Source organism: Epinephelus lanceolatus, chromosome 15 (genome assembly GCF_041903045.1).
Source record: "Epinephelus lanceolatus isolate andai-2023 chromosome 15, ASM4190304v1, whole genome shotgun sequence".
In the NCBI taxonomy this organism is placed as follows: domain Eukaryota; kingdom Metazoa; phylum Chordata; class Actinopteri; order Perciformes; family Serranidae; genus Epinephelus; species Epinephelus lanceolatus.
The window spans coordinates 34,439,159-34,466,842 of NC_135748.1; the positions used below are offsets into that span (position 1 = coordinate 34,439,159).

Below are 27,684 nucleotides of genomic sequence, written 5' to 3' on the forward strand. Positions count from 1 at the left end.
AGAACAGGTGAATGAAACTATTCAGGGCGGGTGTGACAAATGCCCTGCGTTCCAATATCCATACTACCATACTATTTAGTATGCCTGAAAAAGAATTAGTGTGTCCCAATACATAGTATGTCAGATGCAGTATGCCAAAAGTACCAGGATGTTCTACTACATCTGGTCATATTTCACAGTATGCATGTCAGCATGCTTCTTTGGCCATTCTGACCCACAATCCTTTGCGCAGCGGAAGTTACGTTGCACTGACTGAGCTGCGTGTACAACCAACGCCCACACTTCCTTTCATACATGGTTTATTTAATTTGAGATACTAAGACACTACATATTAGGACTGCAATGATCTGATTATATACTGTCACATATCATACAGTTTTGCAAGAACACGGTTACAGCATTCAACTTTATTGTGATTATAGTATAATCAATGTTAGGGTTCAACTATGACTACAATATAGAAGATTCTACCAGTATAGGCAGTGGTGTAAGTGTGGTATAAATAATGAATGAATATGACTAAATATGAATACACTATGGGCCAGGTATGAGCAGTATAGACTAGTAAATATATAAATAGTAAAAGTCAAACACATAGTCAAACATCTGCCAGCAACAGAGAGCTATGTGTGAAGGGGGTTAATGTGCCTACTGGTGACTAGTTCAATAGACAGGTCACTAATAATAGGCTTGGGACTGTTTACGTGAACATGTCAGTTTATTATAAACAACAACATACTTTATGACATAACAGCAACAGAGCTCTCCGGCACCTCTGACGGTATGCACGACTCTGGCGAGCTCGACGAGAGGAGATTTGCTGCATCTCCGAAGTACAACAACACAAAATATTCAAATGTGGCACTACGGACGGCGGCGGAAGTGAGCAAGAGGGTCGGAGTTCAGGGAGCGATGTGATGGAGGATGTAGTGTGTCCCAATAGTATGCATACTGCATGCATACTGCATACTACACTACATACTTTTTAAGGGCAGCTGCAGTACATACTAAAAGTATATAGTAGAAGTATGCGATTTGGAACGCAGGGAGCGTGTTTCTCAAAGTCAAGGATCCTTCCTTGGTAGGACGAGTCCTTCCAAGAAGGCTCCTACAGAGACAAGGCAAGAGTTCTCCCTAGCAATCAGTGAACATACACTGGAACAGGTTAATAAGTGTCCCCACGTGTGTCCCCCGTCAGTCCCCCCAGCGGACTGACGGGGTTTCAGGAAACTGTGATAATTCTGACACTCTCTAATGTTGATGTACAATTTGAACAAATGTAAGCAATATTTTCAAAGTCATGTTTAAAGGGGAATTTATTTCTGGATTGTACTTAAAAAAACAAACAGGTAGGCCAAATGAAACTTTTGTGGCACTAGCGCTCCATCTCTGCTGTAAATGATTTATTTAAAAACTTGGTGCAGGCAAATTGTGCGCAAAGAATTGTGAGTACTTTATACCTGCTGAGGATACACACATGCATTGTTTAAAATCCTCTCAACGAAGGACTCTGGGTGTTTCTCAAAGTCAAACCCTGCTCCTCCCCTGTTACTTTTGACCCCAAAACCCAAGATGGCAACAGCCAAAATGTCTAATTCGAGGCTTCAAAATGGACGTCCAGTATTTTATTCAGTCTGCTGTTGGTCCCAGACACCCTGCAAAAGAAAACTTTGAATATTTAAATCCACAATGTCTTTTCTTTTGGTCACTACCCCAAGATCATGAACATAACTGACGGCTGAAACATTTAAACTGATTGTAAATCTCAGTAAGCTTCTGCAGGAGCGCCCTGGGGTGTTTTATTTTTGGAGAAAATACTCAGAGCAGATTTGAGTCAGAGCACAAAATTCTGCTTCCAAAACATGTTCTGTACAAATCTGTCCCTCACTCTCAAATCTCAACCTCCAGACTGACAGCTTGAATTAGTTTTTTTGTGCGCTCACTTAGTTTTTTTTCACTCGTGAACTTCCATATTTTGGTGCCAATATGCGTGTGTGTAAGAGATTGCAGGAGTCAATCAGCCTCTCTGCACGTGAAGGTTTCACTCTGAGTGAATCCACAGAATGAGAGCAGTTATTATTGCCGGGAACCTGCAGGCAGATTGCAATGGCAGCCAGTTATCAGTGCACCTCACACTCTAAAAATACCCTCCAGATGACATCCTTTTGTGCCCCTACCATCGCCCCCTTTCTCCAGCCATCAGCTCTGCTCCACTTACAGCGCAAAATGAATCTCCTTCCTGCTCGGCAGTCATCTGCTCTCCTCCTTCAACTTGATATGGCACTGAGGAAGATAAGTGGCAGATCGGGGAGTTGCAGTGCTGTTGTGTGTTCTTTCAAGCTATTACTGTGCTCAGGTCACTGCTGCTTTCAAACAGGAACACTGGTGTTTTCTCTTTTCTTTAGCCACGCTGTTTGGTCTAACACTTTACTCCAAAGTGAAAAATCTTGGCAGTCATTTAGCATAAACATTCATAGTCCTGAGTGAACTTTACATCAGTAATATCTTGACTTTATATCTAATTTTTTATGCCTATAACACTAATGGGCCTTCAGGTGTCAAGAGTTTATCTGAAGCTCCTGCTGATGTGATAAGATGTCGCTCCCACCAACAAACAAACACTCGGCTGTGGGAGATTGTTCTAATTTTACATGTAATTTGCTGCTGATTAAACTGTTGATGGCTGGCCAGAGGCTGATTGTTGCCATGGTTACCGCTCTGCTACAGTGCAGCATGCGGATGCCAGTAACAGACAGTGATGCTAAAACTATTTTCCTGTTTGAATATTTTTCTCTGGGCGTGTCTCAACCCACCATATGGACCTTGTGTTGTCAGCTGCTGTTTCTGAAGTCAAGAAGACTGAACTTTGACCATCACTGTCAGATGCACTCAGGAAAATAAGACAGTTTGAACACCTACAACTCCATGACAATTAGTGAAGTCCACGTGCTCATGAAGATGACATGTGATATAATTGGACCCTCCAGGGGCGGCTGCAGGTTGCACCATATGTTCTTAAGTTAAAATTGAGCCTCGTTATGTAAGTGTTTATGGAGTGGAGATCTTTGCATCACTAAATTTGAATGGTAGCTCTCAACTGCTACGTAGCTAACTGAACCAACTGATAAAAGTAATGCTAGCTTGCTAACATATCAAACCAGTATTCAGTTTCAAATGTCTTTTCAAGTGAAGTGAAAATCATTTCCTTAGCCCACTACCACAAAGGACAAATCAACAACTCAGTTCCTGCTCCAGCTGGAGCTCTCCTAAGACTCTCCGCACAACAGGAAGGAAATGGTAGAAACTTCAGGAGAAGATAGAGCCCCTCTAGTAGAACATATAACAATGGATTTGTATCCTAACAACAGGATTACACTGCAGTTGGTCCAGTGCTAATGTAACAAATCCAACACAAGATGTTCAGTAAAATTAGTCCAAGAACAGAGTCCAGTAGATTAAGCCCACTTTATAAGTTCTGCTTTGGTGTGTCACCATGACTGGGATACACACTGCAAAATAAAGTCTATCAGGGTGATTACTGTAGAGGCACGGAGAATCCCTGCAGCAGCACAAGTAGAGGACAGTACAAGATATTGTTGCACCTCGTCGACGCCTCAGCAGGTGTTTTCCATTAAAGGTCTTTGGTAACACACCTGTTGTGACTTCACTGATTAAGCTGCAGCCAGAATGCTTCAAAGTCTCAAACAGAGCCGTACAGCTGTGCTTTTATGCTCTTTAAACAAGTAGCATTGATTTGCATTTAAAGCAGGAACACTACACGGGTCTCCCAAGTGGATTCCACAATATCTGTTAACTTCAAACACCATTATAAAAAAAAAATCATAGGTCTACATTTGTACAGTATATATGCTAAGTAACAAATCATGAAACAGTATGTGAAATCTTCTGAACATCACAGTGTGTGTGTGTGTGTGTGTGTGTGTGTGTGTGTGTGTGTGTTCACTGTGGGAAACACATGGGTGTTGAATTATTGATAGTTTATAATGTTAAAGGATTCAGCTCCCTTACAAAGATAATGTGCACAGTTGTATACTGGAGGTGAAGTTAATTTGCAACACTATTAGCGCCTTGAAAATTAGACTTTTACTTTAACATAGCGAGGGCTGTCGTGGTGAAGGAGTATCTCCTGCGGTGATTAATGGTGGATCAACACAGCGATATGCAGTATTACAGACATTTTTTATAGTTTTTGCAAATTACTTCATTTATACTGATTTTAGTGCTTTGTAATTAAGCTTTATTGCTTGTGTAGGAGCCAGAATATGTAGCCTATTTGACCTCTGGTGTTTATTATTTGTTCAGGCTGCACATGTTATTTGGTTACTTTCACTTCCGGTAGCAATGGGCACAGGTGTGGGAGTGGTTTAATATTATTTTACCTGTTCATTCACATCTGGCATGGCAGCTTTTAGACAAAGAGAGTGAGTTTTGGCTCCAATATTTTCTGTTGACTGCAATCACGTAATCACATCACATAGTATTTAGTTTCATCTTATTTAATGTGCTTTAGTTATCTCAGTTGTTAATTTAATAAATCATCATAAACACATCTTTGGACTTCAGTATAGATTTCTTTGAACAAGTCACAGTTGAGAGCCTCCTCAGCCTCTTAGCGGATCTTTTCATTGATAGTACAGTAAGGTTATTTAAAGGCATATCGTTGCTTTATAAATAACAAAGATGAAATTGTTTGGTGTCTGGTTGCTATGATACAGAATATCTGGTGAAGTGAAAATGTCAGAACAAGGTAGAGTAGTTGCTTTGGATGTTGTTGTTCAGCAATGTGATGGTTGGTCTTTGTGGTATTTGTCCAGCCCCTTCTCCACTGTGATTGGACGGCTGGGTAAAAAATGAAAATGGCGAGCGGCTGCAGTGTTTTACCCAAAGTTGATAATTTTTTATGTCTCGGTGACCCAAAAAAAACTACAGCAAACATTCTAGGGCTCAGCGCAGAATAGATACTCAGCACCTCTACACACTGCTGGCATTTGAAGCAGAATAAATACTTAGTGCTCTCAAAAAAACATTTGAAAAAAACAATAGAGCTCTAAGGGTATTGCAATGTTGCAGTTACCGTGACAGCCCTGCTGAATTTTTTCAGGCCACTTGTAAAGTTGTTATTGCAAATATGTTAGCAAACAGTTGCGTATTTACCCATTCAGCAGAGACAGCAACATTAACATTCATTTGGTTTAGTTTAACATGCAATCTTCTTTTAGCTCTGTTTTGGACTCCACCAGTGCTGCCTTCGAATGGGCATACATATTGCCCCCTCTTATGTCATCACAACCTCATAAGTGGAAAGTTTCTCAATGCTTCAAATTCACAAGTGGCGTTGTATGGAGAACTTATCCATAGACAGTATATTATGTACAGTAGAAGCAGGCTGGTGTTCGACATGGAAGCAATGCACTGCTGTGGATGGGGGTCAGCAACAAAGCATATTTTAGCCACCCAAAAAAATCACTATCAGTTTAAGGGTATGTTATATTGAGAGTATTTTCACTGCTGTACCTTTCCATTCGACAGTGATTTCCAACAGGAAAATGTAGCCATTATATCACTCTCTTCAGAGCCAGACTCCATTGAGAAAAACAGTGATTTAACATCACTGAACACCCGAGCAGCTGGTCTACTGCTGCCTCGATCAGTTAGTTAGTTTGTGCGTGACTTTGATGTTTAGTTTGAATTCACCAAAGTCACACAATAACACAAACTAACTACAACGGTAGACCAGAAGCTCTGGTGTTTAGCAAGCTAAACTTACGGTTTATCTCAATGGAGTCTGGTGGCTTTGATGAGAGCATAGATCGAGAACTGCTTCCCCGTCGAAACTGGCTGTCTGACAGAAAGGTAAAGTGGTGAAAACACTTTAAATATAACATACACTTATACTGATATACACTGATATTTAATCTTTTTAGGTGGTTAAAATTAATTTTGTTGCCGACCCCCATCCACAGCACTATATTGCTTATCTTTGTTGTTGGATTCCAGCCTGCATTCCCAAACTGGGGACATACTGACTGACATCTACTGTATGTAATACACTGACTATTGAAAAGTATCCCATACAACCCCACTTCAAAAAAATCCAAACTATCCCTTTTTCCCCAAACTTAACCACAGGCTTTTGTTGCCTAATCCTTAAGAACTAAATATTAAGTTTATTTTGAAAAGAGACTGTGTGCATTTAACGAGCTAACATCTATATTTTGAAAAGACAAACACGTGTAACACGCACAAATTGACAAGACATCCCTGAGCATTCAAAACCTACACTGGGGGGCTACCTTGAACGTCATAGTTTGAGGTTCAGGGCCACTGACCAAGTATCTGTATTTGATGAGTTGGGAGTGAGAACATGTCTGTAAAATGACAAACAAGCAGTAACTTAAAGACTATTAACCTCCTATAAAGGCTTCACTCTTTGCAGCACCAGCAGGAGTAGGTGCTTGTTTTTCTGCAGGCATAATTCTTCCACATGTTCTTTTTCAATATTTCCAAGGTTACTTGGCTCACACAGCTCAGAGACCCAACACTGTTAGATACAGTAGGCCTGCAGCTGTATCTCTGCATGAATGTAAAGGCCATCTGTGGGCAGCGCTACCCTTTATGTGCTGCTGTATTGTCACACAGCTCTCAGAGACTGTTAGGATCCACGTGACAGCTGATGGTAGTTTCAAGAGTGATGAGGGAGAAGTGGCACAGCGTGGGAGTGAGGAGGTAGAGCATGTACTCCAATCACAGAGGAGCCTCTCAAACAGTGACTGCACAATCAGTTTCTCTGGGGTTTCCACTTCTTTCTGTCCCCCAAATTTCTCCCTCAGACACACACACTGTAGTTATGTTCAGTATAGAATCTAAAGCTTCTGTAAAGTCTGTCTCTCTTCATCTCGCTGTCGTTCTCTCTCACATACAGTTGCTTGTTCTTACCTTCCCTTTTTGTGTTAACCAAGTGATGAGATGCTCTCATTAACCTCGTCTCCAGCAGCAGCAGGCAGCTATTTTCAGCAGAGAAGCAGTCATAATGTATGCAAGCTGTCCAGCAACAAACAGCAAACAGCAGTCAGACAAGGTCAGTGACTTGCTGGTGAAAAAAGCTGAATATTGAAAAGTTTAACAGACAGTTATACAGTATATTTCTCAGGAGCTGGTGGAGACCAAAACAGAGCTAAAAGAAGAGTGAATTTTGGATCTATCCATCAGAAAGCCAGAAAGCTCCAATAGGATGCAAAGAGCAACTGCAACTGAAGTGCTTTTTGGATGTTTGAACAACACCCAAAACTGCAACCACCCACCTTTACGACTTTGAAATTGTGAGCATTTATACTTGTGCGGTGGTGTGTCTGTGTCACTCTGCAGTTACACCTCCAAAACACTAGTTGGCGGCGGGTTTCTGTGAAGTGCTGTAAAGTTTAGTTGATTGATGGGGCTGCTGTATTTTTGTTGTTAAAATATTACATTGCAACCAAGTACTGTATGGTTTTGACACTTTTCTAGCTTGTTAAAAAGGGACATACAGTTAAAAAAAAAAAAAAAAAATCTGTCAAATTTTAGGGATGCTGGGATTCAATTTAGGGGTGCTTCCCCCAAAAATGGGCTAGAAACACCTGTGAGCCAAAACTTGAGCATGTGCACAAGAAAGAGTGTGAGTGTGTTTGTTATTGTTCCCTCTTTAAAATGGTGTTGTGTCAGCAGAATCACAGGAGGAAGCTGAGTGACGAAGACACGATGTTTCCCAGCGGAGCGACAAAGCACACCAGACATACCTGAGAGCAGAAAAGCCTAGTGTGGCAATTACAACTGAACACCAGCTGTTCCAGGATCCTCGTCAACATCTGGAGCCACCAGAGCGTTCCTTATTACCTGTGAGATTTCTTTCTTTTTTCTTTTTTGCCCTGTGTCCTCTCATACATCTTACTCATCCTCACAATGAGGCCTTCCTGTGGTTCAGACTCTCCAGAGAGACTCACTGCCAACTGCTCGCATATTACAAGCTTCAGGCGGCGTGGTTACACTCCAGCTGTTGCTGTAACACACAGCATCAAAACAACATCAGTCAGTGTACTGTGGATAACTAAATGTGATATTAATTATGTGACATTATGTCTTGTAAGAACAACTTAGTGTGCGTTGACTAATGCATTTTTAAGTGCTGATTAATTTAAAGTCTTATTTTCTGGGACAGTTTTAATTAAAGCAGAAAAATCTGTAAATAATAATTAAAATCCAAAACCTTAAAGACTTACAGAGAGAATTAGGGCCATATTGAGAAAATTAATAAATAAAACTGAGATTTTGAGAATAAATAAAATCGTTATTTCAAGAAAAATTGTGATATGACAAGAATGAAGTCGTAATGTAATGAGAATAAAGTCATACTATTGCAAGAAAAAGTTTGAATTTCACAACAAAAAGTCATTATATTACATGAATAAACTTGTAATTTAATGGGAATTGAGTAAAACTATTTCAAGAAAAAAATTGCAATATTATGCAAATATAGTTATAATTTTACAAGAAAAAAAAGTCATAATATTTGAATAAACTCGGAAAGTTTATGAGTCACAATTTCAAGTGATATCATGACTCTTTTTGTGCCATAAAATTCCAACTTTATTGCATAATATTACAATTTTTTATTGTTAAATTTTGACGTATTTCGTGTAATATTATGACCTAAGTCTTGAAATAATCCGACTTTATTCCCCTTAAATTATGACTTTATTCTCGTAATATTAGGCCTACAATTTTTTCTTACTTAACTGCTTAAAATTACAACTTTATTTGCGCATACTACAACTTTCTTTGAAATAATATGACTCTTCTGAATTTTCTCAAACTATAAGAATGAAGTCATACTATTTCAAGAAAAAAGTATATTATTACAAATCTCTAGTCCTAATTTTACGTGGAAAAAATGTCATAATATTATGTAAATAAACTTCTAAAGTTCATGTTAAATTACGACTTATCATGTCAATTCAAACTTTATCATGTAATATTATGACTTTCTTGTTTAACTTTGACTTAATTCATGTAATATTGTGACTTCAATCTTGAAATAGTACGACTTTATTCCCCTAAAATTACAACTTTATTTTCGTAATATTAGACATACAATTTTTCCCCCCACAAAAGTACAACTTTATTTGCGTATTCTACAGCTTTTCCTTGAAGTAGTATGACCTTTTTGTCATACTGAGAATAAAATCATATGATTTCAACAAAAAAAGTGTAATATAACATGAATACAGTCATTATTTAACAAGAAAAAAGTTGTAATTTAATGAGAATAAACTCATAAAGTTTAAAATAAGAGTCACAAGTTCATGTGATTTTACGACTCTTTTTTTCCTTAACATTCCAGCTTTATCACATAATATTATGACTTTCTCGTTAAACTTTGACTTAATTCACGTAATATTGTGACATCAATCTTGAAATAATGCGACTTTAATACCCTTAAAGTATAACTTGATTCTTGTAATATTAGGCCTACAATTTTTTTCACCAAATTACAACTTTATTTGCGTATGCTACAACTTTTTCTTAAAATAGTTTGACTTGATTCCCATGAAATTACAACTTTATCCATGTAATGTTATGACTTGTTCTTGTAAAATTCAAACTTCTTCTGACAGCTTTATTCTTATAATGTTAAATATTTATTTACAGATGTCCCAATATTTCTCACAAAACAACTTAATTCACGTATACAACTTTTTTCTTGCAATAGTATGACTTTATTCTTTTTAAATTACGACTTTATTCTCATAATGTTATGATTTTTTTCTCAGAAATTATGACTTTATTCCCGAGATCTCACTTTTTTTAATGTCAGTTAATACTCCATCGTTAAGACTAAATCCAGATATAGATTGAAGTTTTAAATTTAGTTTAAGAGGTCTTTTAAACTTTGCTAGCAAGATAGTGTGTGGTGATTTATTCTGCATGTATGAGGTTAATTCTGCTGTGAAAGTTCTTTTAGTTTTTATTCTACATGGTTGTAAAAGGTGCTAAATCCCTTACACCTCCTAAAACCTGGAGACACTGAGTGACTGAGTCATTCACAATGCCATTAGTGAGTCGTGTGTGTAACGGGAGCTGGGTGTAAGGATGTAAAAATTTGATCTGAACAGAAAATTTCTGTATTTTATTGCTTTCTACCGACCCCCCCCCCCTCCTTTAACGTTACACTGTTATGAGTTTTGTCTCCTGTGTAAAATCCAAACTACAGTAATTGCCTTTGTAATAGAAGCAACACCTCCTCCTCGTCTCATGAAAACTATAAATCACTGCATCCCCAAACCACATTAGGGATTCTGCAACATAATGCCTTTCCTCATTTGTGAAGTCGGTACAAACAGTATCTACAGTCTTCAGCTCGGCAGCCCGCAGACGTGTCAGAGTGTCAAGCTATTGAACCCTCTGGCCACTGATTAATGAGTCTCTCTCCTCCCTCAGCCCTCTTAAAGGTGCCACTGAGTTGTCATTTGTTTTCTTGTCTGTGTCTCCTGAGGGGACAATGTTGAATCCAACCCATATGTCACATTTGGATGTGTTGCACAGTGGATGATGTGTGAAATGGTTTGTGTCTTGATGGTATGCATTAATTATGCTCCACAGATAGACACTTAGATAGTCACAACTAATTACCAAACACTTCTCCGGAAAACAACCTTTGCTTATTAAATGAAGCAAATTGTAGAATTCATCAATGCCAACATGGTTAACCCCTAAGAATTCTCTTGAAAGCAGCAAATGTATCAGTGTTTAAAGGGACAGTTCACCCCATAATCAAGAATACTTATTTTCCCTCTTAGCTGTAGTGCTGTTTATCAGTCTAGATTGTTTGAGTGTGAGTTGCAGAGTGTTGGTGATATCAGCTGTAGAGATGTCTGCCTTCTCTCCAGTATAACAGAACTAGATGGCACTCAGCTTGTGGTGCTCAAACCAGTTACTCAAGATAATCCACAGACCTTGATGTGAGAAGTTTCATATAGGAACAATTTTAACCCATTTAACAATCTAGACTGATTGATAGTACTACAGGTAAGAGGAAAAATATGTATTTTTCATTGGGGGAATATTAAAGGACTACTGTGTAGGATTTAGTGGCATCTAGCGATGAGGTGATGAGGCTAGAGATTGCCTGCAGGCAATCCAAGCTTGTAATAGAAACTGTGATGGCCTTCAGGTGATGTAAAAATGTGAAAGGCCCTCTCTGGATCCAGTGTTTGGTTTGTCCATTTTGGGGCTACTGTTGAAACATGGTGCAACATAGCAGACTGTGGAAGAGGGCCTGCTCCCTGTGTGAATATGAAGGGCTCATTCTAAGCTAACAAAAACACGATTCTTATTTTCAGGCGATCATAATTTATACACTAATGAAAACATATTTATGAATATTATATGGTTGGCTGTGGCTCAGAAGGTAGCGAGGTTCGTCTACTTATTGGAGGATCCCCAGCTCCTTTACCCTGAATGTCTAAGTATCCTTGAGCAAGATACTGAACCCCAAATTGCTCCTGATGGCTGTTCCATTAGTGTGTGAGTGTGTTAAAAACTGAGTAGCAGGTGGCACCTTGTATGGTGTGTGAATGGGTGAATGTGACTCATAGTGTAAAAAGCGTTTTGAGTGATCAGAAGTACAATACATTTACCATTTTTATTCCATTTCAGCCAATAGAGTCACATAGATCCAACACACTGGACCTTTAAGTGTTTGTTTTGTGGCAGTTTTCCAGCTTAGAGGTCTCAAAAATGGTTGTGGACTCTCTTTAGTAGGTAAAACAAACCTTAAGTTTTAAAGGTTCAGCCGCGTTCAGTCAATCAGTTCTCTGAACCTAAATAGTATTCATAAAAACTTAGGAAGGACTCGACACAAAAGCTGGTGCAACCCAATCCTATATGGTGGAGAAACTGTTTCTAAAAATGATGTACGACCATAAATCAAGGAGCTAAACAACCATTAAAAATGGGGAATGCGCCCGTGCAATATGTGAAATAAATTCATATTACGCTGCCAGGCACCCAGACACAGACAAGGATGGAGGAACCCACCACCTAAAGAGGATGAAAACAATGTTTTACCAACACTCACACATATTTTGGCTACAGTGAGATGAGCTGAGAAAGCCTTTACTGTAGGTCACTGCCACAGCTGAGCACAGATCAGTGTTAAATTTGATTTCCTTAATGGGTTTAGTGTAATCCTCCTCAGATGCATCTGTCTCATGGTGGAAAATGCAAGCTACATGCAGTGGTTGGCTCATGACGCATTTTCTCACGTCACTGAATCTCCTTGAGGCTGTTTACACATGTGTTTTTGTCTGTTGAAGCCCCTGTGTGTGTGTGTGTGTGTGTGTGTGTGTGTTTTTCCTACATGGTCATCCACTCATCATATGAATAGTGGTTTTATTCCTCATGTATACGTGAGTCCTGTGAGGCTCTGCAGTAAGTGGTTCTCCCAGCTTGTCACTGCAGTGCTCTGAGGTTTATGGGCAGCACAGCGGCCGTGTTGCAGTGTGGCGTGCGAAGGAAAGCAAAGGGAGGGGTGATGCACTGAGTGACATAAGAGGATGAGGTGCAGTTGAAACTGGATCAGTCAGACAGTGGGTCACTGGGCCGGGGAACACCGCTGTTTCTGCTGAGCTCATCTTACATTCCGACACCTTGACTGGAAAACAGTTTCCTGATCTTTATCGGCATTTTATGACTTCCACTGAGGCTGTGAAGGGCATGAATTACTGCGTCAGAGGTAATTAAATGTGTCAGTGGCTCAAGATTAACTCGCCAAGAGTTCTTTGGACACAATGAACTTTTATTCCATTGTGTTTGACTGCTTAAATCATCTGTGATGGGCACTTTCTGATGCAAGATAAACTTTCCCAGCTCTTTTCATTCAGCAGACTTTTTAAATAAACCTCCTTAATGTCTCCCTGCAATTACATTCCTGTTATAGTCTGGGACACAGAGCACACGCGGTGCTAAAAAACACTTTACAGACACGACTAACAGGGGAGGAAAAGAGGTCATATTCAAACGACTTCATCTGTTGCTCTGCTTGTGTTTGTTTTATGTCACTGCGTTTAAAGTAAGTGTGCTAAATTTAAGGAAAATCTCCGGGCGACGTCTCTTCATTTAATGGAAAACACACAAGTGCATTTTGTTTGCATATTCTGTTTGTTTCTTGCAAAGCAGCAGGGACAGGTTCACCGGGGGTTTTGCATGCTGTCGATTAGTTCAGGAGCGTTCGTGGTTAATAGTGTGCTGCCTTGGATGCCTCTTTATGGGGCTCTGTAAATGTGTCAGGCAGCAGCAGGGGAAAGCCAACTCCTCTGGTCCCTCTAATTGGATTTACACGTGTGGAAGAAGGCCTGGATTCATTTGGAGCAAAAGACTTTATTCTACTCATCCTACACACATCCAACCTATTGTTCAACACTTTCAGTTCTCTGACTTCCACGTTGGAGAAGGACCAAAAGTGCAGCCAAGAATCGCCTCAGCTTGTTATGATGATAAACACGTTAGGAAGAGGACGGTGTGGTTTTAACAAACTCTGAAGAAAGAAATCAACACATAATAAATGCACTCCTCCTCTGTGCCAACAGCCAATATTAGAGATGGCACTGACATTTGTAAGAATACAAGCTAAGCGTGTGTTCGCCACCCACAGTAAGTTTATATTATTAAGCGTGCGCATTCAGGATGAGAAACCCCCACGGTGCTGTGGAAGCTGTCAGAGCATCCCAATGCAATCAACACTGACACATTTTTATTGTGCTGGCTCTGAACGCCTGCATATTAATTTTAGAATGAAACAAGTGCAGACTCTCTGCTTTAATTTGAAGGGGGGTTTCCACCTATGAGCACTGTAGAAACTGTAGCCATTTTAGCAATCAGGTTCAAGGGGTGGCAGTGCCAGTAAGGTGGTCGGTCCACCACTTCAGTCCAAACTGAAATATCTCAACAGCTATTGGATGAATTGGCACGAATTTTGGTTCCAATATTGATGTCCCCATCAGGATTAATTATATGTACTGAAAAAAAACAACAACAATGGATGAACTGAGGACTATTGGGATGTCCATTTGAAGATAAATCCTTGGACAGACTCTCAGCAGGTGATCGAGGCAGCAAAATAAATCCTCTGATGCTTCAGGGCAGAGCACTCGACCAACACAGCATCTGTCAGTGGAACGAAAATGTTACCGTCCTCAGCTGAGCATTATAGATTGTCAAGAGACAGTCAACAAACCCTGAGGCTTCTTCTGGAGAGTGGAAAGTTTTAACAGTATTATTCACTGTGATCTAGAGGGAAGCAGGATAAATAATGGCATAGTCAGCCCCATCAATGCTCTGAAGTCTCTTCCCTTCTTGGTCATAGTCCCAGCGTTTTTTCTGCATCACAGCGGCAAAATCAAAGAAGAAGTCAATCCTCGCTCCTTCGTGTCAGATGTCTTTAAGCCGTCTGGCAGCATCCATCACCCTTTGACGGTCACTGAAGTTGTGGAACCGCACTATCATTGCACAAGGGCACCTAGACATCTGGGGACCCAGGATCCTGTGCGCTCTTTCTAGCTTAATGCAGCTGCCTTTAGTTTCCAACTGTAGAAGCTGAGGGATCTAGGACTCCATGAACTTGAACTGCAATCGTCCCTTCCAGTTTTTCCTGAAGGCCTACAATTCTTAGGTCTTTGCGTCGTCCTCTAATCTCATAATCCTGGAGACATTCTGTTAGTTCGTTTGCAGTATTTTCTAAAGAGAGCAGACGCTGTTCAGCATTCGTTGATGTGTTTTCCACCACTAGGATTCTCTGCTCCACTTCGCTAACTTGATGAGAAACCTTCTTTAACCCTCTTTTAAACTGAGATATATTCGCCAGAATGTCATAACATCTTCCTTAATTTTCTATCCATCATAGCAGCTAAATTTGCCATCATTATCTCAAGAGCTTTGGACAGACTCGGGTCAACTTCCAAACTAGCTGTGTTAGCTGCTAAAGCATCATCGTCTTGAGGGGAGGCTGCTGGTGACTCATGCTTTTAAGAAAGTAGTATAGGAGGCATTTTGGCCACAGGTTAATGGATCCAAGGACATGACCTGAAGTAAATACACTGCTCTGCTTTATATTTATCACCAGTAAGCATAATAAAAGCAATATTGCAGGATAGCATGCCAAAGCTTTGACAAAACATGGCTAAACAGTTGCTTGCATTACCGGAAGTCAGGATGAATTGTAATAACTTGATCTCTAACTCTTTCTTAAGCACTACCAACAGGTGCAATACATTGGTTTATTACCAAAATACCTGAAAAACTAATGATATTCCCATCAGCTGTACTTAAATTAGTGCTAATAGCAACTGTTAGCATGCTATGACACTACACTAAAGGCCCTGACACACCAAGCTGACGGTCGGCTGTTGGTTAATGTCAGGCTGTCAGGCAGCATCTGTCGCCCTAGTTTTTACCATTGGCACTAGTCTGCCCTTGTTGCCTGTTTTTTGGCTGATTCAGCATGTTGAATCCATTTTGGCCACAATGGAGCCTGTCAGTGAGTCACTCTGACTGGCTATTCAGATCCGTCCACAAGAAGAGATACAGAAGTGAGGAAAGCAAACAGAAGGACAAAGGACAAAGGACAAAGGTCAGAGTTTTTAGCTATTGAGCTCTTTAGTAGAAACAGCTTATTTGTGTTGTTTTCTGGCGCACGGTAAATATAGTTCAGTCAGGACCACTTTAGTCAAAGAAAACTTTATTCCCATATGCAGTATTATATTTGGCAGTATGGCTCTGTTCTGGGGCCTCTGTCTTTTCTCCGGCCACGCCGAAAGCCTTGTCCAAGCGCCTACGTGGAAAGCCTGAGGCAGAGAAGCAAACCTCCCTGCCCTTCCATGTGCATACATGGAAAGCCTAAAGCAGGGAGAGCAGCAGCAAAGACCCCTCTGGAACAAAACAGAGCAGCATCAATGACAAACAGAAATGACATTGATAAGTCAGAGACAGCATGAAAAGGAGGAGGTGGGGTGGAGGTGGGTTGCAAAGCAGCTTGCAGAGGAAGCAGCAACAGTAGGCAGGCCAGAGCAGTTTAAATAGGGCGCCCCAAATGAGATTGGCCAATTGGTTGCATAGAAAGGAATCATGTGATCTATCAGCTGCTCCATCAGTTGATTGGGTTGTTTGAGATCGGCTGATGTAGCTGGAATGTGAGCTGAGCTTGACATTGGTCCGTCCTGAACTAACGCTATGCTCAATTTTGTTCTTGCAACATCAGGTTGTGTTGTTAATGTGCTAACTGGCTAACAAGCGAATCTGTCCTGTTAGTCTCCTGGTTTCCCTTTATGAATGATGAATACAGACTACCACTGCCTGCTGGTATGGAGAGTTATTTCCTCTCATGCAGGCACAGAACATTTATGCTGGCTGGCCACTGGTTGTAGTCTTTGCAATGTCCTAAAGTGCGACTTTACTTTCACATTTAATCAACTTGAGATGATGCAACAGTCCTGGGTATTTTAAGCCAGAACATGATCTTTTCCTGACCATAACCACGTGGTCTTTGTGTCTGAACATAACCATGTTAACCAGGGTTGTAGGTGTTAGGAAACATACGTAAATATTTAACATATCTGCTGCGTACAGATATTACATGTTCGTGGTTTGCAGAATCACACAGTTCTGGCACTGGGTTGCTCAGTCTTTGTTATTTTGTCTTCCTCTTCTGTTTGAAAAAAACATTTTGATTCTCTCTCAGGATTGCACAGAACAAGACATTTTAAAACAACATACCACTCTCTTCTACTTTCCGGCTCCACATTAGAGCAAATACAGTAGGTTTTATTTTGTGGCTCCATTGATTCGTCGCTCCTCCACTTCACAGTCTCATTTTTTAGTAAAAAGCAGTTTTTACCTGAACACGCTGTGATCCCCTGAGGAGACGGGCAACAAAACACCAAATAACCCCTCATCTGTGCTCACAATGTACCTGAACATTCATCCCATCTCATTTAAAAGCAGCACCAATCTGTTTATTTTGTTTTATTTGTGGCTCAATGATTCACCCTCATCCAAATAAGAACACAGCTCCCCGCTGCTTTCACCCAAACTTCAGTTCAGATGCATTAACACTTAGAGCCCCGAGGAGGCCATTAATGTACAGCACATGCTCACATTAGTGCTGACACTCCTACGTGCAGATCTGAAGGTGGAGTAGGCGAGAGGTGTTGAATCTGTGTGACATTAATAAACTGTGAAACAAATGGCATATTTAATGACGAGACATCTGAAACACACAGAAGTCTTTTTGGTGTGTGGAGGCCTAACGGAGCTGACAAACTCAGTCTCCTTCAAAATTAGGTTTAAGAAGAGATGCTGCTTTGTGTCTGGGAAGGATTACTGTTGTGACTCCTGTGTATGTTTGGACTGGCCTCTAGTCTATTGATTTCTGCTCCTCTTGTCTGTCAGGTTATTTGATTGGTCCGACAGTAATGTCTGGATCTGTACGCACACGCTCTGCTGTCCTGGAGCCAAATTAAATTTGTGGATGATATCTCCCAGATCCTGCAGTGACTCCGACTTCAAAGTTTATATGTCTGGAGGAATCAGTGATGGAAAGTAAACAAGTACATTTACTCAAGTAACTTGTTCTGCGGTATTGAGTTTAGATGACAGTGAAGAATGTGGAGCTGATAATATATCTCCTGAACATCTAAAATATGTTATATGCTTATTTGCTGTCTGTGAGACTGACTCCATGGAGCCTGCCTGACTCTATTATTTCTGTATTATTAGTGCCCGTTATTGAAGACAAAGCTTGCAAAATAAATAGCATGGAAAATAGGCAACCATTTTAAGAGAGGAGGAAATATTCTAACACCTATTTCCCTTATTAAACAGAAAAAATCCATGTTTCTCTCTGTCACCCAACTAAGTTAGCTTCATTTTCTTATCTCATCATAAAACACACTTCATTCAAACTAGACAGAAACCAAATAAAACTCACTAAACCATCTCAGTCAGTATTGTTAGTCATCTCAAAATCACCGTCTTTGGTTCGGTTGAAATAAACCCTTAATTCACTGAGTTAGATGTGAAAATGTGCAGAGCCTCGTGTTGTTTATCCCCACGGTCTCTCAGTGCCTCTCAGCTGTTCACTGAGAAGCATCTCTCACTTGTTCTTTGGAGGCAGCTACAGTGACAAAGCAGCATGTTTCAACAAACATGCAACTCATGGCAACAACAGAGGTCTTGAAGAGAAGATTGCACACACTTCACAGCTTCACAGTTTATTTCAATCAGGAGAGTCGTTCTGAGAGAAAAGAATATTTTTTTACTTATTCATTTATGTGCACATAAGTATGAGAAATGTGAAAAGTGTTTGGCGATTAGACATGATTATTTTCTTCTGGCGGTCATTAGGCATGGCTCGATTGTTAACTCTAATATCTCTGATATAACCTTAAAGAAGTGATTCCAGTAGTCGGACAGTTTTGAGCATGACCAGGACATGTGTGGGAGATTACAGGATGATAATGAGCGTCTTTCTAGTGTTGCACGGTATACCGGTACTAAAATAGTACCGTGGTACTAGAGTATTCCAAACGGTACTATACTGCATTTGGAAAATACTGGTACTTTGAAATTGATTCAATTCATTAATTTAGTTAATTTATTTTACTCATTTATGCACACAAATGCCTTTCTTGTTCCTATTGGAGCACAGATTGAGCAAGTGGTGTGTAAGACAACACCTGTATCAACATTCGCAGCTGGCGCACGTGAAAAAAGACAAGAGAAAGTCTGCCTCGCAAAGGGAAACAACACGAGACAACACCAACTTGGTGAAACATTTGAGCAACCAAACCATGACGTCCGTACCGAGGTACTGACAGAACCATGATTTTTTTGGTATCGTTACACCCCTACTATTTATTGTTCTAAAGGTTTGTATCCAAAAGGACTTTTCCTTAGGAAAAGTACCGAGGAGTATCGAAAAGTATCGAAATTCATATTGGTATGGGTACCGAAACAAAGATTTTGGTATCGTGACAACACTACGTCTTTCACAGGAATCAGTAATCCCAGGGTATATCCTTGACAATCTGGATTTACTGTAGTGCCCCCTGTGCAAAATTTTGAACTGAATAAGCTGGAGATTTGGACAGGATGAGCAAGTGTTTATTTCTTTCAGTGTCTGTTCCAGTAATTTAACTTTTTATAGTAATTTGTAGCAACATAACTGTTGGAAATCAATTGTAAACAGAGGCTTTGACTGAAGTTTGATCCAGACCATCATAAAACTGAAAAGTAATAGATTGCTTGTTTGAAAATGTAACTAAATAACTGCTTAATTGTATTGCAAAACTACATTGTACAACTACAGTGTTACAGACATTTCCCATTACAAAAAAGTAATCTGAGTATTTACTATGGAATGCGTCAGTCCCAACACTGCCAATTATAAATACATCTATTCACTGTACAAAGATGTCAATACCTTTGATCACGTAAAAGGCAGCAGTGGGCCAAAATGGAGGTCTTAAACTAGTGAGTGTGACAATGACTGTCGCCATTTTCTTCACCACACCAACTTGTGTATTTTTTCCTATAAAGGAAACTTTAGACAAATACAATAGTCAGAACTCCACATGTTTATGTATTGTATAGATTCAGAGGTCTAATTATAGAGCGACGCGGACACACTGCCACAGGAGTATATATGTTCACTATGGCGTAGGCTACAGTGTAGGTGACGGTGTAGGCTCTGCTCAGAGCATACCCACAACTATAAATAAGCCTTTACTCTGTTTGTGCTCTCTGCAGGCCTGTGCTGCTGAAATCCCATCTATCCTGCCTTATTTTCATCCATGACCAGAATGGGACTCTTACATAAGGTGGATTTTCCTTGTTGCTTAAAATGCCCGATGCCCATGTAAGTAAAATCATTCATGACTCAGTGACAAGTGATGCTCACACAGGCCTCCGCTGGTGTCTGAGAGGCAGGAAGGATTGTCGGAAGCTGTGGGAGGACAGGACAGAAAAGTGTGAGGGAACAGCCTGAATAGCAAGAGGTGGGAAGCACACAATGGCGTATCATTCACGGACAGACACCCACACAGACACACACTCATCAGAACCCTCAAAAAATGTATTTACGTAACGAGCTTCCTGCCCGGAGCAAAATACATGAGTAAACCTTATTCCTTTACAAAAATAAACACGAAACAGTTGCCTCTTTCGGATGTGACGTGAAAGGTTTTGCTTGTCTCAATGTACCTCTCAGGATACTGAGCGTCAACATCACTGTCAAGACGCCAAATGCATTTACATGAGGTAATTCATTGATTCAGGAAGATGCCTCATTGAGCGATCAAAGATGTAGTCTGTAGGGAAGTAGTTAGGAGCCTGAAACATGTCTACCCACTTGCGTTATAGAAGATATTTATTTTTCTCCACAGAATTTTCAGAAAATCTTTATAAAAATAAGGACGTTAATGGTTTTGAAATGAACCAACTTTCAAATCTTTCAAATAAATCATGAGCTCCAATCAAAAGACTTAAAATAATAATTTATGAAATCCAGACAAGATTGCCAGTGCATCCCAACTCTGCTCCCTATACCTTCATTAACTCTGACATTAAGTCAAGACAGGCTTTTCACAATATCTTTATGGAACATTCAAACACGCTCATTATACGTCACTCTCCATATGTCATCTGCAAAACACACTTTCCTTATTGGGCTATTTAAGCTGCAAAATCTTCCCAGCTGCCCTCTCTTTCAGCCCCACCTCCACCTCAGCATCTAGCTGCAGGCTCCGGCTAAGGGGGGAAATATTTAATCATCAGTCCCCAATATCTCATGGAAAAATATCTGCAAGGAGCAAAGAGGCTCAAGTCTAGACTCCAAACTCTAACTACGGACTGTTGAAATAAATACTTAAAATGTGAGTTGTCTGACTGATATATTTGTATTATGATATATTCAGGGTAGGAGTTTAGCTTTTGTTTTTTCTGTCTTTAATTTGAGTAATCCTATCTTACCTATGAAGTGTATTTTAATGGATTTTCTGCATGGTTTGAGGATTCTTTTAAGGGATAACAATCCATTAAGATGTTCTAAATAGTATTATGGTCTCCTCAAAACTTTGACCTTTATTAATAATAGCTGGTCAGCTCTGACCTATTCTGGTTCAGTTACTGACATTAACTCAAGACAGGCTTTCACAGTAAGAGACACCTTCATGAAACAGTCCTCTGAGGGTCGACAGAAGGAGAACACAGACACTCCAGATGGGATTTGAACTCACAACCTTTAGACTGTGATGTTCTTTCTCCATCAGCTGAGGTGTCAGAACTCTGTGAGGGACTCTGAGTCTCACACAGTGAAGATCTAAACCTCAGTTTCTCTGCAAGACTCTGTATAAGTGTTTATTCGTTAATTTATTTGTTTATTAGGATCCCTGTTAGCTGTGCCCTGAAGTGCAGTGTGTCTTTCTGGGGTCCATATTTAAAGCATATATTAAATCTGTTAAAGGATCATCCTTATGAAGTGGAAAGTACGGAAGCTAAATTATTTTTGTTTAAATGCCTGGCTGAAGGATTTCATAGTCTTAATAATGATGGAGCGTGCAGCCTCAGCCCTACAGGTGCTTTATAGAGATGGTTTGGATGGACCATGGACACTCATCAGAGAATATATAAATAGAGGCATATATATCTGGTTTAAGGACTGTTTTGAATGCTAAAGATAAGCCGGTACTAGGGATAGGATTCTGAGGGCAGAAACCCTCTCAAGACAGAGCAGTGATACAATGGTCTACTGAGCACGTATTATTATTGATGTATTTTAGCCTGTAATCTCTGATGAACTGTCATTGTGTTGTGATTTTTGGACAGTATTAAAATTAAATAAAAAAGCATATATTATTAGTAACAATAAACCATAAACCAACTTTGAAACCATACAGTCGGCACAAACCAAAATACAAAACAGTTTTTAAAGGATTTCAGTCTGAAGGCTGTAACTTAATGAAGTTTCTGCTGCTTCAGTTTGATCGTCTTTGTCTCCTTGGTTCCTAGTGTTGATCCATGCCCAAGATGGTCCAGTGGGGAAGGACACTGCCCAGAGATGCAGGCTTGATCCCCACCAGAGGTAGGCCACAGGTTTCATTTGTCTGCTCCAAAGAAAAAAGAACACTAAACTAAAAATTTCAAATGTTGCGATCACAAACGTCTGTTTCATTTCAATTCAATTTGCGGATTTCTGAATTTCATCATCGACTAACAAGAAGGAAACAGAGAACACAAGTCCATTTGACAGGTTGTGCGAGCTCAACACTGCACTACTGTTAAAAATACCATTTTTATCCACCCCTACAACAGGAAATACTTTTTCCCTAACCTGATATAAAGTGCGATCTGCACTTTTTTCGCCTCCGTCCAGTCCTTTGGTCTTATCACATTTAACCATAGTTGTCTTTGTTTTTGTTGACGGGCAGTGGCGGCTGGTTTTGAGCCATGACTTCTTCTATTCTGCCTCCCAATAACATAACAAGATGTCATTTTAAGACTCCTATGTAGCCCACAGCTCAGGAGTGGTGAGTCATGTTTTGCCTCCAGCTAATGAAATGACGTCATTGTGACATCAGCCCTAAAAGGGTCTTTACAGTAAACCTGCCTTATTCAGACTTTTTAATGGATCCACTGCATGTTTCCAGTTAAAACTTGTACATTTTGATGGATGCAGTCGTAGAACCTTAGAACTTTCACTTCAATTTAAAATGTATTAAGGTATTTTTGAAGTTTAAACCCTCTGTAAAATGTAGAAAATAACATCACAGGTATCAGCTCCTTAATTTGTATGTTAAAGAGCTTGAAATTTTCAATTAGGATGCAAATATGAGTTTAATTAATGGTAATTAATGTAGATAATATATGACACTCTACAGTGTGTAAGAAAATGTGATGCAGTGCCCTTCCAGAGGAGAAAACTTTTTACACGCTGGTGCCCCACCACATGCAGCTTTTTCTTTTCTTTTTTATCTGACAGCCTGAAATACTGTTTTCTTCAGTGAAAAACATGAATTATACTGTGATCTGCTTCATAGTGTACAACTGTAGAGAAAGAGAAACGTTGGTGTTGGTAGGAATTCACTGGAAGATGTAGTTTTCAACCTATTTTCAACAATTTCTCAGCTTTGAGGCTTTAATATTATTATCACAACACAAGAAACATACACTGGGCTGGTTTCATTTTCAAAGGCTTATATTCCTTTCTTCATACTTGACATGCAGTGTTGCTTGTAGTCTACTCTTCAGTGCAGTTTGGTGGGGAAAAATCCATAATCCTTATTCAGAACAACAAAAAGCACCAAATGGTTGAGCCAAAGCCAACATGAAAGCTAACATGAAGCTGTGCTGCAGTCTGTCAGTGTTTTCTTTTTTCCCTCTTTGCTGCAATCGCTTGTAACCCCAGTTCATCACAGACACACAGACCTGAACTGTAAATTTTTAAAACATAAACTTAACCCATGTCAGACTGTGTTGTCAGGGAGGCTTTTGCTAAATCACTGGGTTTTTTGATGCTTGTGAATAAGGATTGCGGATTTGTCCCCTCATTAATTGTACTGAGCTCTAGAGAGAAAGCTGGAGCTGCCTGTACCGTATGAAGAAAAGGACAATATACATAAACAGGTGTTTATTATCCGCCCACTCACCAGAAGAAAATGTTGCCGTTGTATGTTTCTGCACACCACAAGTACATTACATTTGCATGTTTCATATATATCACATAAGTGTTTCTGAAGTGACGTAGTATATGAGCCATCGGGAGGTGGAGGGTGGATGATGTGACACCTGTGAAGCGGTGCCCCTACAGAACACTGTCTGAGACCAACAAACAACAAAACAGGTTGCAGCTTTTTGCCCCCAAACATTGGTGTTTTTTAGCAACCGGATGCTGTTTTTCCAGCATATTTTAGCCCCCAGAAGTGGTAGTATTTACTGAGACATTACTGCGTTTCCTGTCAAAATAGCACCACAAAAAGTGCTTGTTTTTCAAGACATTGTGCATTTACTGTCATGTTGGTGCCAAGGAGGCAGTTCAATCAGGAGAGACAGAAGAATGAAGTAAAGATAATATTTAACACTGAATACGAGTGTACAGATTAACAGATTTTTGTGCTGATTAAGATTTAACATAAGTCTTTGGTGCTTGGACACCAGAGGAGATATTTTGTGATCGAGGGACATCTGAGCGGCAGAAGGATAAATCCCCCCATGGAGTCCAGACACTGGTGATGGTGGTGGTGGCTGATGACTCTGAGGCTGATGAGGCGTATGAGGCTGATGAATCCGTAAAGACTAGGTGGTGATGTGGAGGTGGAGGGTGTGCATGATGGCAGCAAGAAGGAAACTGAGGAGCAATAACATGATGGACTGACAGAGAAGGTGTGTCACTGTGCTATTTGTTGATTGTGAATCAGCCGATGACTCAAATGACAGACCCAGACAATGACACCTAGAGACAGTGAGTGAGCATATATGCAAGGAGTGAATGGCAGGGTGAGAAAGAAAACTTACAACCTGAGCATGAAAAGAATTGTCTCTTTCTGACTGAACTTTTGCTAGAGCTTCATTTGCTTTTTACCAAGACATTGCTGCATTTCCTGCAGGGTTAGTGCCAAGAGAGGCAGTTGTGTTTTTTACCAAGACATTGCTGTGCTTCCTGATGTTTGTGCGACGAACAGCGCATTTTTTTTACTGGGACATCACTGTGTTTCATGCTGAAAAGCATTTTTTTGTTTTGTTTTGTTTTTTTACCGTGACATTGCTGCATTTCCAGCTGACGTAGAGCTCCCCAAAGCAGTTATTTTAAGCCAAAACATGATCTTTTCCTGACCATAACTAAGTGGTTTTTGTGCCTAACAAACGTAACCGGTTGACTCTAGTAAATGTCTGCATTATGTTGATATATGGCGATCTCCGTTTATTCCTGACAGCAAGTGGCAAAAACACAATACTTCATCAAACACAACCATACAAACTCCAGCCCCTACACAAATTAAGCAACACAAGATTATGTTAGCATAAAATGAACTTATAAACGTAGCGCTAAAATGCAGAAATTACAACAAGAGAAATGTCGCTTACCTCTCCCACGGAACACAACAGCAAAAGGGGAGAGGCAAGGCGGGAGACACCCCTCTATAGCTGGGGTACCCTCAGAGGTGAAGGTAGAGGTACAGAAACTGAGTATCATAGTTCCACATATTGAGTACGGAGGCCTAAGTGTGTCAGGTAATAACAGCTGAAACAAAAGCCCGTTTTACACTGCCAGATTTTCTGTGGATGTTGGACTGTTGTGCCGGCAAGCTGCGAGCGTTTAGACACACAGAGCCGGATTGGCGAGTTGATCCGAGATGCCCAATTTTCCACCTCGTAGGGTAGTCATATTGGTGAAACCGTTTTAGTTTAAATACACCGAGGCGGCTTTCCGCAACGGGAGGGACTGTTAAAGACTTGTGGGAGGAGCTATTGATGACGCCGACCTACTGGCGGTGGATAAAAAGGAAACAGCTGATAGCAGGAATTAGCGAGCAGCTAGTAGCAAGAGGGAAACACAAACCTGACAGGCACTGTAACGATGAGCAACTGGAGGGACAAGGAATTGCGCGCCCTCCTTGCCCACGCAAATGAAGATGCTATTAATCGTCAGATGACGGGGATGGTGAAGAACGGGCCGACTTACAGGAGAATTGGCGAAGGACCGACCAGCCGCGGCTTCCCACCCACGTCACTGTTTACGTCACACGCTGAGCTACACGTTTTGTTACTTGCTCACGCCCCCCATTGCCCTGAAAAAGGCGCGTTCTGTATAAACAAAAGTAGGTAGGCGGCATTTTGCTGCACTCCCCGATTTTGTATTTATACTGCCAATGCTGAAAGAAGACTGATTGGGCTTTCCTGCAAATTTGCACAATTCCTGTTTAAAAAGGGCTAAACTTTGTGTAATTATAATACTTAATATTACAAATGTACATTTGACTTGTTACACATATTACTGCTGTATAATTGACCGTTACACACAACCACACGTTAAACACAACATATCTGCAACATAATAATGTACACATGTAATGTATTCATGTTTCACAGAAATGGCAATTGTGCCAATATTAATTAGGAATTTCTGTGCATCTACACAAGCAAGCCAACAAAGGACAAAAAGCTGATTCACATAAATAACAACACTGAAGTGAAACAAACATCTTAGCAGGAATGTAGGACAGCTGTAGAGGTACATATTTGATTGTTATTCTTTCTTATCCTTCAGTGTCTCCCTGTAGTACGGGCAGGTCTAATATTAGTTCAGGGAGAGACCTACTGTATGATGATATTTAAAAGCTTTCAGTGATGATCTGTGTTGTAGTTTGAAGTGCATTAACAGAGAGGCTCTCCAACAAACTCTGCTGCGTTTGGCCCATTTCAGCATCTATTTTTGGACAGTTTGCCTCTCAAAACGGCTGAGAGTAGCACCTTGTCTTTAAAGGTAAGCTTGGCCCGTGTAGCTCAGTGTGTTAAAGGAACAGTCCAGTATTTTTCGTCCTCTGTGATTCTCACTTTATATCGTTTAGACCGAATTTCTCAGGAGCAGAGTCAGAAAAGCTGTTGACATCAGGAGTAAGCAGCATAATGAATGAATAAAAATAAGAACTCAAAAATACATATGAAACATTAATTTGTCTTCATGCACTCAAACTGGGTTTTGTGTATTTGAATTTACATAAACCAAATGATTTATGTTTCTCATGAGACTCACTGCTCTCCAAGAAAAATATAAATTCAACCATTCAATCACGACCCTTCACTATGATTTATCCACCAGGGCCAATGCCCGGACATGACTCTTGGCTTTCTGATGTCCTTTACTGTCAGAGCACGGTGTTCACCGCCGAGCTTCTTATTGCTCCCCAGGGGGGCCGCTGCTGCTGAGATGGGGGGAGGCATCAATGAGCAAACCAGCGGTGGATCAATGGTCACCAAGCCAACCCCTCTGTCCTCATCTAGTGCCTGTGGGAGGTCAAGTCTCAACGGCAGATATGAGGGATTTACACGGAGACCTGGGCGTGGCTGGGGTAGGAATTTAAGGAGAGATGGGGGAAACAAAAGAACAAGGAAAAGGAAGGATAGAAGGACAAATAAATGAATGCACAGTATGTTAGAAGCCTGATATCATTTTCTATTTTCACTTAAAGGCTGACATTTTCCTTTGGGTCTCAATAGATTCCTTCAGATGCTTATCAATGACAGCTCCTCCTGTCCTGAAAAGCATGCTTTTAGCTGAACTATTTAGTCCAGCCAGCCTTATTGGTCTTTCTTCAGGTTGATTTTGGAGCAATGAAACACCTGGTATTAACATGAGTCCTAGGTGATTGGATCCTAAGTAGACAGCTCTTTGTACAGGTGTGAATGCACCTCATGCATCCTCAATGCGTCTTGAGTTCTGATCACCACAATCCGAGGTGATCTGGGCCACATACGACCTCATTCTTTTAGCAGTGTGTACACTAATTTGTCCTGGGCTACACTGACGGGCCATCTACTTAGCTAATGTCCTTCACGTAGTCTTGCTCAGTAATGCTGCATTTC

General features: G+C 40.4%; 1 long non-coding RNA gene across 1 annotated transcript in view; it reads left to right on the forward strand.

Annotated features, from left to right (window-relative positions):
- LOC144467013 (uncharacterized) overlaps window positions 1-27,684 on the forward strand; it is a 39,771-nt gene that overhangs the window by 4,437 nt on the left and 7,650 nt on the right. Inside the window, exons 4-7 of the long non-coding RNA XR_013493405.1 lie at window positions 7,723-7,892; window positions 19,855-19,925; window positions 20,010-20,102; window positions 22,114-22,186. This is a non-coding gene — a long non-coding RNA (uncharacterized LOC144467013). The remainder of the gene's footprint in view (window positions 1-7,722; window positions 7,893-19,854; window positions 19,926-20,009; window positions 20,103-22,113; window positions 22,187-27,684) is intronic.